At 44.4% G+C, this 12,701-nt stretch overlaps 1 pseudogene; it reads left to right on the plus strand.

Annotated features, from left to right (window-relative positions):
* The first annotated feature begins 837 nt into the window (after positions 1-837).
* Positions 838-1,859, plus strand: LOC105809097 (annotated as a pseudogene).
* Positions 1,860-12,701: the final 10,842 nt, after the last annotated feature.

Here is a 12,701-nt window from a genome sequence, read left to right on the forward strand (position 1 = left end):
AGTTGCAAGTCACATGACCTGAGCCTTAACTACGCTTGCGCGTTATCCTAGGCCAATTTCCCGACTGTGTGGTACGTCCTGGCTTGGCCCGTCGGCTGCAGAATCCTCTACGTTCTTTTGCAGCTGGCCACTAAGTTGATTGGCAGATTCGGAGGGTATTCCCTCCTCCCCAGGTACGGCGGTCCTCGGGAGATTAGGGTGGGGCATGAATAAGATGGGGCCACAGCACGCACTTTTGTCCCTAGGACGCCCGGGATCCCCGTCTATCTACCTAACACTTCTTGACTCCTTACTAGATTAAAGTAGGATTGACCTTGCCACTGGGTTTTCTTAGTTACCCCTCCCTTATCTTTACTAATTTTAATTTTTTTATTTGTCTTTTTAAAAACCTCTTAGACTACGTAGCATCTAATTTTAAATTTCTCTTTGCTTCCCACTCTTAAAAAAGTCAGTTGACCTGTGGCTTCATGTTTGTGCCTTGCTGTTTGTAAGTCCCCTATCTGTGTGGATACAGCCGAGAGGCCCAGACACATGTATAGAATTTCTCTGGACAGGGCCTAGTTCATAACTATCTTCATATTGTGTGCTTCAAACATTTAAAATCGAATTGATGGTGAAAAAAATTGCGGGCGTTTCAACCCAATTCTAAATTTTTTAAATTTCAGGTATTTTAACCTTTGCATAATATTATTTTCCTTCATTTTTCTATGTATAAAAATAAGTAGTCCCCCACGCCAGCGGCGGCCGAAGCGGCTGGGGCCCCGGGGCGGTGCCACGAAACAGGGCCGGAGTGCGGCGCGGAGGGATCCAACGTGGCGGCGCGGAGCAGGAGCTGAGGTGCGGTCGGAATTGCAGCTGCTGAGCAGAAATTGTGGGAAGTATTGCGTACTCGAGTTCCCAGCATGGGGGGCATAAAGCGGCGGGCAAGCCAGGTGTGGCCAGAAGAACATGCTGAGCAGGAGCACGGCCTGTACAGCCTGCACCGCATGTTTGACATCGTGGGTACCCATATGACACACAGAGATGTGCGCGTGCTTTTCTTCCTCTTTATTGATGCTATTGACGAGCAGGAGCGTGGACGCATCCGAAATGGACGTGACTTCTTCTTGGCATTGGAGCACCAGGGCACCTGTGATGAGAGTAACTTTCGCCAGGTGCTGCAGCTGCTGAGCCTCATCACTCGCCATGACCTGCTGCCCTACGTCACGCTCAAGAGGAGGCGGGCTGTGTGTCCTGATCCTGTGGACAAATATCTGGAGGAGACATCAATTCGCTATGTGACCCCCAGAGCCCTCAGTGATCCAGAACCGAGGCCTCCCCAGCCTGCTAGAACTGTGCCTCCTCGCTATCCTGTGGTGTACTGCCCCCCTTCCGGTCCTCAGATGTGTAGCAAGCGGCCAGCCGGAGGGAGAGCGACACCTGGGAGCCATCGAAAACGCCGAAAGTCGGTGACCCCAGATGCCAAGGAGAAGCAAACATGTAACATCAGATTGCGGGTTTGGGCTGAATACTGCCAGCACGAGACTGCTCTGCAGGGCAACGTCTTCTCTGACAAGGACGACCCACTTGAGCGCCAGTTTGAGTGCTTTAACCAGGCCAACAACATCCTCAAGAACCGGGACTTGGGCTCCGTCGTCTGTGGCATCAAGTTCTCTCAGCTCACCGAACTCGACGCATTCTGGCGTGACTACATCAATGGCTCATTAGTAGAGGCACTTAAAGGTGTCTTCATCACAGACTCCCTCAAGCAAGCTGTGGGCCATGAAGCCATCAAACTGCTGATGAATGTGGATGAGGACGACTATGAGCTGGGCCGACAGAAACTCCTGAGCAACTTGATGCTGCAAGCGTCGCCCTGACCTCTTGCCTTCTCACTTCTGTGGGGACTGTTCCCACCACCCACCTCTGGAGCTTGCTGTTCTGGGGTTTGTTCTCTACCCTTCCAACCAATTATGTCCTTGCCCTTTTTTTTTTTTTTTTTAAAGAAAAGACAAAAGAAGGTGGAAGTGGTGTGCCCTACCCCTCCCTGCACCCATGTGCCTGGGCTTCCCCTTTGTTTCCCTTTTCGACTTACCCCCTAATGTGTGTCTCTACAGCCACTTTACCACTGAGCCATAAGACAAATGTATAGGGAGAAGCAAAGTCTATAGAACATAGTCTTTGTAAGGGATTGAAGTGAACACTGCTTTTGGGTGCAGTGAAGGGTAATCAATACTTCTAGCTTTATGAGGGCTCTTAAATTTTGTCTAAAAAAACCAAAAGACTATGAGTAAGGGAGTTATGTGGAAGGTGGGACTCTGAAATGTATTTCGGAAATTAATCAACACCCTCTTGCAAATTATAGAATTAAAAAAAAATAAGTACATAGTTGAGATTACTCTGTGTAACTTAACTCATAGATTAACTCTGTAATTTGTGTCCCTACATTTTTCTTTCCTTATTATAACATAAGTGTTAATATTTTTCCACATTATTTAAAAGTCTATATGTAAATATCATTCATAATGGCCAATTTTCCATTTGGTAGGCTACCTCGTATTTTATTAAATCATTCCCCTACTGTTAGACATATGAGTCATTTCCAATTTTCTACTATAATACATAATACTGCAATGAACATCTTTCCTCCTAAAGTTTTTTTTTTTTTTTTTGCTTTCAGTTTACCCCCTTAGAATAGATTTCTGGAAGAGGAATTATGGGTCAAAGGTTATGAATAGGCCCAGCGCAGTGGCTCACGCCTGTAATCCTAGCACTCTGGGAGGCCGAGGCAGGAGGATTGCTTGAGCTCAAGAGTTTGAGACCAGCCTGAGCAAGAGCTCTACTAAAAATAGAAAGAAATTAGCCAAACAACTAAAACTAGAAAAAATTAGCTGGGCGGGCACGTGCCTGTAGTCCCAGCTACCTGGGAGGCTGAGGCAGGAGGATCGCTTGAGCCCAGGAGTTTGAGGTTGCTGTTGGCTAGGCTGACACCACAGCACTCTAGCCCAGGCAAGAGAGTGAGACTGTCTCAAAAAAAAAAAAATGTTATGAATATTTTTCAAAAGACTTTTTGATGTTATAATGATAGAGGAGTAGCACTAAAATAGTTTGGAACACTAGGGATGTCACCAAATAGCCATGATTGATACCTGGAAAGGAAGACAGAGAAGAGTGGCATGGGGAATCTTTCTAGAGCTTTAGGGCCATGTTCTGATTTTATATGTGTGTGTGTATATATATATATATATATATATATATATATATGAAATAATTGTATGCTTTAGAGTCTCATCCCTGGAGGTTTAAACAGCTTGATTTACAGCCCACACTTAAGTAGAAAGCTGGGAACGTATCTGGCAGTATGGGTGACAACTGCTTACTCCAAGTGCAAATTGGGGCTTCTTGAGCAGCAACTGGCCCTAGAGACATCACAGCTCTGGTGATTATAGAAGTGGAGAGAACCTTAGAGATGTTCATTAAACTTCTCATTTTACAATTGAAGAAACTGAAATTCAGCACACCTAATATAGTGGTTCTTAACTCTGGTTGCATATTATAATTGCTTAGGGAGATTTTTAAAAATCTAGACTCTATCCTCAGATACTCTGATGTAGTTGGTCTGAGACATCAGTATGATATAAAAGGTCCTTGGGTGATCCTAATGGATTAAGATTGAGAAACTCTGGTATAGCAGGAAAAATATGGGCTTTAGAGTCACTAATATTCAATCCAAATCCCAACTTTGCCATTTATTAGCTGTGTGATTTTGAGTAAGTTAATGACCTTTTACTGAGTCTTCATTTGTTAATCACGTCATGAGGGTTAAATGTAATAACATTATGTAAAGTGTCTCAAGGTTCTGCGCACATGGTTGGCATTCAAAAGTGTTGGGTCCTTTAATATGTACCTATGGTCCCATAGCTAATTGACGGCAAAACTAGAAAGCCAGCCAGAACCATGCTGTGCGCCCAGCTGACACAAAAGGAATGCTTATTGATATTCCTCAACAGCATAGTCTTTGAACATGAACATGTATGTTACTGAGAAAGTTCAAACTCCACTTTGAGTTGATAGAACAATAAGGCCTTACATCATAGAAATTTATCTCATTTACTAGGCATTAATTTGCCTCCTACTTTTTTTTATTCAGCTAAAAAGGAACCTATTTTTATTTTGATAAAACAATTGGTTGTGATTGTATTCTTGCTAGAAAAAATGTTAAACTTTTACAATTACATAAATGTATGAAAATGTTTTGTAACTGATGTAATAAGCTAATAATACAACAATAAAATTGTTCTCTTAAAAAATTGACATGAAAATTGATAATCAGTTAATACTACTTCACTTTTCACTGACTTTAACCTAAAGGTCTTTAGCATAACATTTTCTGTCTCCATCCTGTGATAGACAGAATAGTTAGTAAGGCCTGGATATAGTTTCGGAAGACCTAGGATTGAGCCCTGGCTCTGTCATTCACCAGGTATAAACCTTGGGTGATCCTTCCTCTTTGCCCTTTTGCCTTCTCATGAATACAGTGAGGACCTGCAAGGCATGATCTGACTTCAGCACAAAATGAGTCTAGAACTGTGATGCTGACGCAGGACATGGCCATTAAATACTTATTAAACACCTGCTCTATGTCCAGCCCTAGGTAGGAGGCCTTGTGGGAATTATGAAGCCCTGGGCCTTTGGGGGAGTAGCTTGGAGTCTAGCTAGAAGAGATAGATACTATATATGAGGAATGACTAGGGACCAATTTCTACTAAGAGCTATGATGAGTCCAGCCTAAGTGACTCATGCAAGAAATAAATGGGAACATTTAAGAGATGACAATCATGGAGAAATGGGAGGGGGTTGAAATTCAATTTCCTGTCTCTTAGCACTTTATTTCTCTTCAGTCTCTGACATAAAGTCTTGGATAGTAATAACCTGAAACAAAACTGATTAAAGCTAGACAGAGCCAGGCATTTTCTTAACAGCACATTCCAGCCCTTTGTTCATGTTCTGAATCCCCATTACTTTGCTCAGTTTCCAGTAGCACCCCTGTTTAGACCTTGTGTGCCTCAGACAGCTCTGGACAGAACCCCTACTGTGTGGAGGATGCACAAAGGGGACACAGTATGCAATTGGCGGTGTAGGAAGTGTGGTGGCAGGAATGTTAGAACTGTGTCATCTCACAGGTGGTCTCCGGGACGGCAGTCCTTCAGACTGGTGGCATTTTCGTCTGACCACATCCTAACAGCAGTCCCCCAAGTACTTCAATTACCCATTTGTAATATTTTCTTCCAGCAGCAGGGAAAGAAACAATAGTGGCAGTCCATGTAGCAAACCTCAAAAGTAAAGCTGTCTGGATTGTGAAGATAGAAGAGGAAGTTTGAGAGATTTGCAATGAAAGGGTTTAACAACAGCTGCCTATGAAAGTGTTGATTTGAAAACTCTTGGAGCATTGGAAATGATTTCCTTAACAACGGAAGGAAAATTGACCAGGGGCACGAGTGTTTCATTCATTTTCCAGATGAGTATAGCAGCACTGCCAAGAGAAAGAGAACATCTGTTATAACCCCTCAGGGTTTTAGCCCTCAGCCCAGCTAATGACTCTGTTTTTGAGCAATTCCTCCATCTCCCAGGGTCTCAGTTTATCCATCTGTACAATGAAGGGTTGGTCCAGGTAAATTGTAAGGTCCTTCCTGGCTGGAACATCCTGATGCAATGTAAGCCATCTTGAGGGTTGCTAAATTACATATTGTTTCACTCAGAGAGATACAACTTTGTGCAAAAGTGAATAAAGCGCACTCATTGAGTTTCTGATGAAGTGCGGCTCAGGCACCTCCCTGCACTGTGCTGTGCTGAGAGTCTCTTCCGCAGGGAAGAGAGAGCTATTTTGAGGCAGGGCTGATTAGAGATAAAGGTGTCTCATTGCTTTACCAGTCTCTGGCCCTGACTCGTCCAAAGTTCTTGGGCTTAAGGCTTAACCCTTGATGGATGGGTGTGAGTTAAACCCCCTACTTGCCTAGGAAAATGGCGCCTGGTACACCTCTTCTCGAGCCCCAGCTTTATCAGTGTCAGTTAAGAACATTCTTTGACCTCTCTGTGCTTAAAGAGCTTCAGTGAAGTGCGGCCCTTGCTTCTAACCTCTCTCCTTGACATCTCATTTGCTGTTTCCTGTTATTCAGTCTTCTGAGTTGTACAAAGGAGAATGTCTCAGTAATCCTCTTAGCAAAGAAATCCAGCCATCCCCGTTAGGTCAGGGGTTGGGAGTGTCACAAGATGCTTGAAAGAGGCACTGGATAAAGCTGCAAAATACTTTTGCACGGAAAAGCCCAGAGCATGAATGCCACAAAAGACCACTATAGTTATGCTGCTTTGAAAGCCAACAAAATTACACTATAAGGCATGGTTATCCTCACATTTTAATTTATTATAAAAATTGTTTTTTTAATCAACGTATTTTTTAAAAAATACAATATTATAAGATGGTTGAGTCTTTTTGGTTTTTAAAAAAATTTATTTCCATCTTGGTGGGTTATCTTTGATTGATTTGTTTATTTTTTGCTTTGGGAATGTTGAAAGCACCCTTGTGACACTTGACAGGACAGGACTGGGGGCCGTGGCTTGAGTTGTGTTTGATTTTATACAGTTGCTTTGTTCCTATCAAGCTGGATGCAGATGGAAGTTTTAAAAATTGACTCATACTTCAAAGACACTTGAGAGAGAGTTCACCTCTCTTAAAAAATGAGCACCAAAGCCTTTCTAATGAGAATAATCAACCGTTTTGAAAATTAAGGTTTTTGAATTTTAAGTTTTCTTAAAGTAACATAACCCAACGTGTAAAACATTGTTCTTGAGAGAGTTATGAAGTCACAAAGACCCAAGACCTTGGGAAAATTATATTCAGCTTTTCAAGTTCTCTTTCTTTACCTGTGAAAATAGGATTGCGGGTGTGTCAAATTAGCAGCCATGGAGCTGGGTGGTATAAGAAAAAGTCCAACTGGGCTCAAGGAGGCTGAGTTCTAGCTTTGGCTGTGTCCCTACCAGCTGTGTGACCTTGAGAAGGTCCCTTACTTCTCTGGGCCTTAGTTTCATCATCTATAACAAAAGAAGATTACATAAAGCAATCTTTAAGTCCCTCTCAATTCTTATATTTTAGGATTTAATCAACTTATTGTTTGGCAATAACTACAAAGAAGAAAAAAAGTTGGTAGTATTGATTTCAATGTAAGTTATGGAACAGTTTTGGGCATCTGCACTATCTTGGTGCTGTGTTAGGCCTTGTGTCGGTATGATATGATATTAATATCATTCAAGCATTTGTTTGCTCAGCAAACACTTTTGAGCACCTACTGTGTGCCAAGCACTGTACCAAGTATCAAAGATACATATATGAATAAAACCCAGCACCTGCAGGGAGCTCTCAGTGGCACAGAGGAGATAGGCACAGGAAAACTCATTTTTTAAAAGATAAATAATTTACAAACCTAAGCCATTAGACTTAAAGATTCTTAATTACCAAGTAATATATCAGAGACATTTTCACCTCATTCCTTGGTGTTGTTTTTTTTGTTACAATTTTTTTTTTTTTTTTTTTGAGACTGGGTCTCACTATGTTTCCCAGGCTAGTCTCGAACTCCTAGACCCAAGAGATACTCCCACCTCAGTCTCCCAAGTAGCTGGGACTACAGGCACACATCATGGCACCTGGCCTCACCTATTAGCTTTTACCTCAGAGTCACTGGTTGAGTTAAAGCCAGGGTTCCCTAGTGATTGCTTTTAAAATTCTATCATGGAAATTTTAAGTACATGAGAGAGAGAGAGAGAAAGAGAGAGAGAGGGAGAGAGAGACTATACATAGAACCCCTGTGTAAATACTACCCAGCTTCAATAATTACCAATTTATGAGCAACCTTGTTTAATCTGTACCTTTCCCCAACTCCAGATTCTTTTGAAGCAAATCCAAGACATCGTATCATTTCATCTGTAGGTATTTAAGAATGTACTACTAAAAAACAAAAGTTTTCTTTAAAAGAACATAGCTATACTTCTTGCAATGATCTCCTTTTTGATCTGCAGGCTGACAATACAGGTGTTTTCCTTTTTAAAAAATTCTTCAGCTGTACACATATGATTTGTTCACTTTTCAGCATATACATTATACTTCAATAAAAGGATCAAACAGAACATAACAGCAATAGCATTATCACACCTAAAAACAGTAATTTTTAAATGTTAATACTAAGTGTCTGGATAGTGCTGAATGATTTTAAACGATGTGGGGGTTTGGCAATAAAGACAGGAGGGAGGCATGATGAGATGAAGTGTCACCTAACCTGGCCTGGAGTGGAGCTGGGGGACACAGCTGGATGCCTAGGAAGTGCCAGGGTCACTTCCCTCACAGAGCTGTCTGCCTTGTAGCAGCTTCAGGAGGAGCATCCACAACTGCACACTGAAAGATAAACCTTCCAGGGGACCGAATATGGCGCAGCCTGTGGGAAGACTCTTAGCAGACACTTGGAACACAGGCAGAGCGTTCTCAGGGTTAGCTAGGGACCGTGGTGACTGGTGAAGATGGTGAAGGATTTCCCTATCTGCCCACAGAAGGGCACAGCAGGGTGCTTAGCATTCTCAGAGCTGCTCCAAGATAGGGCCCTCAGTGGCCAGGCCCAGGCCACGTGGGTGACTTAAGTCCTGTCCTGGGCACACAGGTGGCCCTCATAAGTGATAAGATTGAAGAGGCAAGAAAAGGGACTTTATTTCCTGCTGAGTTATTTTCCTTCGAAGGTGCTCATATGCCCTATAATTTTTGTCTGGAACCTTTGGAAAGGCTCCCTTCTTGTTTCTAGTCCTCCTAAGCTGTGTGTGTGTTTCTGAGACAGTCAAGTGTTTTGTACCTCCCCTGCCACTGGGAACACCCCCACCAACCCTTGGATTTTTCAGCCCTTAGTCCCGCCCACTCTGTGCACAGCTCCCTGAGGCTCCTTCCTTCCCTGCTCTCTGGCCATTCCCCAAGGCCCAGCTCTGCTTGAGGCTGCCCTGAGGCCCCACCCCGAGGCAGACTCCTGGTGCTGGCACCCTCAGGAGGCTGCTGTCAAGGCCACAAGAGTCCAGACCTCCAGGGTAGAGTGGACCAAAAGGGATGATGCAGGCAATGCACTTAACACGTACATAAGCCTCAAAGTGTTAGCTTTTGTCATTACTCCTTATTTTATTACTTTAAAAAATTTCTGTTGTAGGAAATTTGAACTTCTACAAAGCAGAAGAGTATTATGAGCCCTCAGGCATTCACCACCCAGCTTTGGCAGCTACCAGCTCACTGCCAGTGTTGTTTCAACTATATCTTCACCTCTCCCCTCTCCCACACACATCCTTCAACAACTGAATTATTAGGAAGCTAATCTCAGGGAATCTCTCTAATTTTTAAAATTGTAGTTATTTTCAAATAGGCAATATTGACATATCTCAAATTTAAAAAGTACAAAAGGCTAAAAAGAGAAAAGCCGCTCCCTCCCTCCCTGCTCCTGCCCTACCGACCATATGGTGGATTAAAACAAATGTCCACAATATTTTGTGGCTCTTCCCAGTAAGAAACTGAGTCTTTCTTTACCTTGAATTTGAGCTTGGTCGTGTGAATTGCTTTGGCCAAAGGGACTTTAGTAAACATCATGCAAGCAAAAGTTTGAAAGTGCTCTGGGCTTGCTCTCTTGCTCTTGGGAACTCTGATGTTGCCCTGTGAAGAAGGCAGGACTAGCCTTGTGGCGGATGGATCCCACATGGGGAAACACCCCAGCCAACCCACAGAAATGTGAGCTGGATAAATGGGAGTTGTTTTAAGCTACTAAGTTTGGGCTATGCTGGTATACAGCACCCTCCCACCTCCTACACCCAACCCAGGCAAACTCCTTTTCTGAAGGAATAAAATATTACAATAGCACCAGTTTGTGAATCCTTCCAAAAATAGTTTTTTGCATAACAATTTTTGGCATAAACAAGTACGTAAGTATATATTCTCCTCCCATCCTTTTGAAAAACAAATGGTAATGCACAGTTCTGAACCTAGTTGCATTTGTTTGATGTAGCAATGCCTTTTGGAGAGTATCCCCCATCAGTGCGTGGGGCCCCTCATTTGAAGTATGCCATTGTATGCACAGACCATAAATTATTTCATCAGTCCTTCATTGAAGGGCATTTAGATTGATCCCAGTCTTCTGCTAATTCAAGCAAAGCTGCAATGAACAACCTTGCACCCCGCCATCCCTCACACATGGGAGAATGTCTGGAGGATGAATTCTTAGCTGTGGATCACTGGGCAAGAGCACAGTGGGGCCACACATGGAATGTAGCCTGCGGGGAAGGAAGCGCTCTCTGTTCCTTGGGCTTCCCTTTTCTCTGGTCCCCAGCTGTCCAGCTGCATATTCCCACACTGTCCGGATTGGTCTCTTGCTGACAAGGGTGCAGCTGCCAGCCCCAAGCTTGAGTCCTGTGGCTTTCCCTAGCTCACCCAGTGGCTCCCCACCACCCCAGAGGAGGCCTGCCCGTGGGGTGCCTGCCTGCTCTCTGGCTTGCAGTCTGCCAGTCTGCATGGTGAGGGGTGGTCTGACCCCTACCTCCCTTCCAAGCCCCAGAATGTGAAAACAGTGATGTGAGAAGCTTCTGGGAACTGCACAACTGGGATCTGGAGACAGTTCAAATGAGTTATCGTTTACTGACAGACACTAACAAGCCCAATAAAGGCAGGAGGCCCAGTGCAAACAAACAAGTGGTTGGAGCTGACCCCAGCAGGACAAAGGGGCCCCTGTGGAATGAATTCTAATTAAATACTCACCCACTCCCACCCCACCCAGGCCATTAACCCTAAGGAGTACTCAAGCTGACAAACTTAAACAAACTAGAGATGCAGTATAAGTGAAGTGTCCTTTCTGATTATGGAATACGAGTTGATACAGAGCAGCTGCACCGGTGCCCAGGTTCCCAGGAGCAAAGGGTACATGTCCACCTCTTGGGCTCTCTCATTTCCTATTTCAGTCTACTCAAGACCCACTTCCTCAAAGACTGGGCTTAGCTGGATCTTCATGCCCCCCAGAAGGAAGAAAGTTCCCAGAGGAGACTAAATCCCCTCACGATCTGTTGCCCTTTGTCAGTGTCCCCATGAGGACCTGGGCTGGCGAGGGTTATTGTCTCTCCCCAACATCCTCCTCCCTCTCTCCTGCTTGGCAGAGCTTGGCAGCTGCTCTGTTCTTTGTCAGCACTTACGTAAACCTCACCCTTCCTCCCTGACTCTGTGCCTCATGGCTTTGCTTGCAGACCTCTGTAGTCACTCCTGATTTGGCAGGTGACCACCGTGTCTAGTCCCAGAGGTGCCTGGCCCTCCTCTGACACAGAGGATGGGGCCTGAGTGTGGAGGAAATCCTGGGCTTGGAGCTCCCAGAGCAGGGGAGACGATTCTGTCCACACCTGATAAGGCTGACGCCAGAGGTGAGGTCAGAACCGGGTGAGGAGCCGACCAGGCCTGGGGATAGATACCCTCAGGATGCTCTGGGTGCCTGGCAACTCTCAAGAAGGAAAATACCTGCGAGAGCAAAACAGCAAACTTTAGGGAAGGAGGAGAAAGGAACAGGTCATGGAAACCAGGTTCATGAAGGGATACCTGTGAGGCAGCTCTGGGAGGCTTGGCCAGGGTGTCTCCTAGGGGCCTCCATCTGCTCACACTCACTGCCTTTATCTCCAAAGATGCAGACACCCAGGAGAATTTTATCTCCTGCTTCCTGTATCTCAGATGCTTGAGTTGTTGGAAACTTGCTCATTGCCATGGGTTTTATTTACTCCCTGTCTAGGTCCCTCATTCCTGGAGGGTGTGGGCAAGGGTTTTCTCACAAGCTTTATCAATCTTCTTACTTAAAAACAGATCTTTAACAAAAGCTTGTTAGCTCATAGCTTAAAAAATCATAACTCCACTTCTTGGGTGAAATTTCGTTTGGACAATAATGATGGCTACTATTGACTGGGCAACTGCTGCATGCCTGACATCATGCATAAGTTACCCAATTGAACCTCTCTGCAGGGCGGGCATTGCCACCACTTAGTGGGGGAGAAAATGAAGTCTCTGGCTAAGAGTCCAAGCTCATATAACTTCCAAGAGGTTGAGCTGGGATTTAAACCCTGGTCTGCAAGACTCCAGAGTTCAGGCTTCATTCCCTTAGAACCCAAATGCTGCTTCCAGATCAAGTAGGAAAAACACTGGAGTCAGAAGAAAAACACTGCTGGGCATCAAAACTTGCTCTCTTGCTCACCTCTGTTGGTTGTGGGCCTACGATCGGCTCCCACACTGGTGCCATCTCCGGGCGCCGAATGGAGAGCAAGCACCAACACCACTACCAGTAAGTCCAGAACCGGAGCCAGAGCATGCTTGGTTCTGCACACACCAGACTCTCCCAGGAGGCTCATGGGAGAGGAGTAAATGGGTGCAAACCTCCATTCCACTCTCCTGGCATGAACTGTGGCTTATGGTAAATTAGTGAGATGGAGTCTCATGCAAATGTTGGCTGAGTATTTCTAAGGTGACATGAATGGTACTAAAATGATAACAAAAATGTAAATTGTCAGATTCTTCACCTTAATTCCAATTGCAAGTCTCTTACAAACTGTGTGACTATGGGGTAAGTTTGGTAAGTTGCTTAACCTCCCTGAGCCTCATCTTTTCACTCTTGAAAGGGATAATAACTGTAATG

Source organism: Propithecus coquereli, unplaced genomic scaffold (assembly GCF_000956105.1).
Source record: "Propithecus coquereli isolate 6110/MARCELLA unplaced genomic scaffold, Pcoq_1.0 Scaffold19, whole genome shotgun sequence".
NCBI classification, from domain to species: domain Eukaryota; kingdom Metazoa; phylum Chordata; class Mammalia; order Primates; family Indriidae; genus Propithecus; species Propithecus coquereli.